Genomic DNA, 4,314 nt, shown 5'->3' with positions numbered 1-4,314 from the left:
TGAAAAGAAAAAAATAAAAAAATATTTGAATTTTATTTATGGGATCTATCATTCAACAAAATTTTATGTGATCTATCATTCGACAAAATAATAAAATTTGTAGTATTTAGTATTAACGCGGGGGCGTAAAATCGTGCCAGGTAGCACTCATGCCATACCACACCAAGCGAACACCGATGTTGAAAAGAGAAACCTCGTATAAAAAAGAAACAAAAAGAAGAGAAATAAAATCGAACAAAAAGTAAACGTAAAAACGTTGAACCACGCACAAGAAATGTAAAACAAAGAAAACAGTAACCAAGTCGATCAAGGACCCGCACGTTGCAACAGGACAATTAGATGGGAAAAAATAGTAACATTGAACCACACACGCAAGTTGCGCCTAGTTAATCGCAAAATATACCAAACTGTAAAACGAAAAACTTATAAAAGGTAACGAGGACTTGAGATGAAAGAGTAAAAAGCGTTGCGCTAAATTGTAAAAATATTGAGGTTAAAAGTAAAAAAGTCGATAAAAAGAAAGTGGGTACAAAAGAAATACGCATCCAAAATTTCGGAGGGGGCCGGACTCAAAATTCCGTTTGAAAACCGGTTCATTTACATTATGTATAAAAGTTTTCGATCGAAAAAGAATAAAGTTACACTACTGAGAGAAAAAAATGAAGAGGGTCGGACTTAAAATTTCGATCAGTAACAAATAGAAAACATTATGTATAAAAGTTTTCAATCAAGAAATGATAAATTTACACTACCGAAAAAAAAAAAACAAAAGGAGCTGGGGCCACCCTTAACCCCAACTAAGCTACGCCTCTAATGCCCGAGCCAAACTCCAACTTTTGAAAACCAACTTACAAGTCAATAAATTACGAGCCAAACTCCAACTTTTTTATAAAAACAATCTTTAATAAATTAATAAAACTGTCAATAAACCCTTCATAGAACCCTGCGTTACACCAAACCAATCAACCAATCCAGCAAAAAGATACCAATCAAAACAATGCTGATTAACCGCTGCCGGAGCTTGATATCATTATCCCAAACACCGTCAATACTCAAAACGTTTACAACCGTAACGGAAGTAACCGAACCTGATATTATCTCGCCGCCACATAAACAATCCGCAACCGAAAAGCGGTTATACAGACGGTTATCGGAGTTAGGAGCCACCGGCGGTACAGTTGCACAAACACTAAATCAATATATGCGAGAAGGCAATTTCGTTAAGAAGATCGAGTTAGAGAGATGCGTTAGAGAACTCCGGCGTTACGGCAAGTATCAACACGCGCTTGAGGTGTGTTTATTGCTGTTAATTTGTTAACCTAATTTGTTCTATGTTAATTTTATGTGTTTTTACTTTTTAAAGTGAATTAGAAAGCTAAATTAGGGCTTATATTTTGTTTGAGCGGTTAGTTTTATTGATTAATTAGCAATTGAGATTTGTTCATGTTGATGTTATGTATTTTTTTTAACTGATATGAAATGAGTAGAAATCTAAATAATGGCTTGTACTATGTGGTGTTACTGCAAACGAGCTGAGCTGCTCGCGAGCTACTTGAGATCCGATCGATATAAAGCTTGAAACGAGTCAAGCTTTTTCGAGCTCGAGCCTTGTTTTCTAAATTAATTAGCAATTGAGATTTGTTCATGTTGATGTTATGTGTTTTTTTAACTGATATGAAGTGAATAGAAATTTAAATAAGGGCTCGTATTCTATGGTGTTACTGCAAACGAGCTGAGTTGCTCGCGATCTACTTGAGATTGGATCGATAAAAAGCTTGAAACGATTTTTTCGAGCTCGAGCCTTGTTTTCTAAATAAATTAGCAATTGATATTTGTTCATGTTAGTTTTATGTGTTTTAACTTTTAACTGCTATGATGTAATTAGAATCCAAAATAGGGCTCTTATTCTGTTTATTAATTCACTGTGCACGGTTTTCTTACTGGAGTATGTTAAAACATTTTCTTTATAGCTGCTAAGTTTTTTTTAATTACATTGCGATGGAGATTTGTTCTTGTTGATTTTATCTGTTTTAGCTGCTTTGAAGTAATTAGATATCTTAATAGGGCTTGCATTCTGTTTATCCTAGGGTGCAAACTGCAAACAGCCTAGCTACTTGAGATCGGTTTGATAAAAAGTTTGAAACGAGCTGAGCTTGAGCCTCAAAAAAAGCTCGTTTAGTTATCGACCCCGAGCTTGTGTGAGAAGCTCGTTTATGCTCGTAGAGCCTTAACTAGCCTTGTGTATATTTAAGTTTTACCTCCTTTGGGCTTCTATGTATTCATTTTACACTGCACAGCCGAGTTCGAGCTGAGCTTTGGCTCGTTTAAGATACTATACGAGCTCGAGCTGAGCTTAGGCCCGTTTAAAGTTTTTCTCATAATATATAAAAATAATAAAAAATGTATATTAATTAATCATAAATAATAAATGAGCCAAGCCCGAGGTTGAAAAAACGACTCACGAGCCGAGCTCGACCTTTAGAAAAAGAGCTCGAAACTAGCTAGCTATGGCTCGGCTTGGCTCGTTTAATTAATTAATAAATAGTAAACGAGCCAAGCCCGTGGTTGAAAAACGACTCATGAGCTTGACCTTTAGAAAAAGAGCTCGAAACTAGCGAGCTCTGGCTTGGCTCGTTTACACCCGTAGTTTATCCACTGTGTACAGATTTTTTATTAGAACAGCTTAAAACAAGCTTGCAGATTTTGTCATAATCTGTTATCACATAATACAGGTAATGGAATGGATGGATAAACGGGAAATCAACTTTTCAAACACGGATCTTGCAGTGCGTTTGGATCTAATATCAAAGGTGCACGGGGTGTCAGAAGCCGAACATTTCTTCAATAATCTATCTCCACCATCACAGACCAGAAACACATACGGTGCTTTGTTAAACGCTTACTGTAAGTCACAAATGACAGATAAAGCATTCGATCTTTTCAAACAAATCGATTCAAAAAACTTCACAACTCCATTATCCTTCAACAATATCATGACCTTATACATAGGATTAAACCAGCCCGAAAAAGTCCCTCCTTTAATCGAAGAAATGAAAAAACGAAAAATCCATTTAAGCACGTTTAGTTATAACATATGGATGCAAAGCTTTTCGATGTTGGGAGATATACCAGGGGTAGAACGGGTATTTGAGGAAATTACACGGGACAAAAAGGAAACTTGTAACTGGACTACTTACAGTAATTTAGCCGGCGCTTATGTTAAAGCGGGCCTCGTTGAAAAAGCCGAGTCAGCACTTAAACTGCTGGAAAACGAGACAAAACATCCGTCACTTGAAGCGTACCATTTTCTCATAACTTTCTACTCTTCACTTAACAATAAAGAACAAGTTCATCGCGTATCCGGTTTATTAAAATCATCATTTGAAACAACTAGCAACATGAGTTATAGAATTATACTTCAAGCTTATCTAAGATTAATGATTTGGACGGATTGAAAAGTTGGTTTGAAGAATGGAGTCAACTTGCAGTTATTACGATACGCGAGTGGCTAATGTCGTTATTAGTTGTTATTTAAGACATAACATGGTTGAAGAAGCCGAGTTAGTGTTTCACGGGTCTGTGAAAAGATCAAGTGGCCCGTTTGTTCAAACTTTGGTGCTATTTATGAAACATTATCTCGCGAGTCAGCAAATTGATTTGGCTATGAAATGTTTAGAAACGGCTTCTGCACAAGCTGAAATCGGTAATTGGTATCCGCATAGTGAGAGTATTGATGTGTTTTTGGAGTATTTCGAGAAAGAGAAAGATGTTACGGGTGCTGAAAAGTTGTTTAAGATTTTACAGAAGTTAAAATGTGTTGATGATAAGGTGTACAGTCACTTGTTGCAAACTTATATTGCTGCTGGTAAAACCGAGCCCGATATGGGCCGAGGATTGAACAAGATGGGATTGTGGTAACGCCCGAGCTTGGAAATATGCTTAAGAAAGTCTGCTCGGTTTGACGAATCAGATGCTATGTTGGTTTATTAGGTAAATCACATGAAATTACCCTTTTGATTTTCTCATGTTTATTTAGCATTGATTTTTTAGATTTTTCTGAGTAAAATTTGATTTTTAGTTATATGTGTTGTAAGGATATATATATATATATTATATATAGTAATATTATGGGTTTTTTCGTGAGACATAATTTTGGGGAAATATTACTGACCCTTAATAACCGAATCAATTGAAAAACTAACAATTCGATTATGCTTTTTATAACCGAGTTTTGTGGGTTGGTTATGACTTTGTAAGCCTGGCAAAGCGGGCTGGTCTGGTGACGGATCAGAACGGGTTATGAGCAAAATGTGT

General features: G+C 36.0%; 1 pseudogene across 1 annotated transcript; it reads left to right on the top strand.

The window, feature by feature from the left end:
• Positions 1 to 997: 997 nt before the first annotated feature.
• On the top strand, positions 998 to 4,088 carry LOC143599229 (pentatricopeptide repeat-containing protein At1g02370, mitochondrial-like; annotated as a pseudogene). The gene is made up of 2 exons (XR_013147267.1): positions 998 to 1,291; positions 2,733 to 4,088. The product of XR_013147267.1 is annotated as a pentatricopeptide repeat-containing protein At1g02370, mitochondrial-like (transcript).
• Positions 4,089 to 4,314: the final 226 nt, after the last annotated feature.

This window comes from Bidens hawaiensis, unplaced genomic scaffold, assembly GCF_021521415.1.
Source record: "Bidens hawaiensis isolate Kalapana, Puna unplaced genomic scaffold, B.hawaiensis_p1.1 tig00051625_1, whole genome shotgun sequence".
Lineage (NCBI taxonomy): Eukaryota > Viridiplantae > Streptophyta > Magnoliopsida > Asterales > Asteraceae > Bidens > Bidens hawaiensis.
The sequence above is the reverse complement of the archived record's forward strand: the minus strand, read 5'-3'. Positions and strand labels throughout refer to the sequence as shown.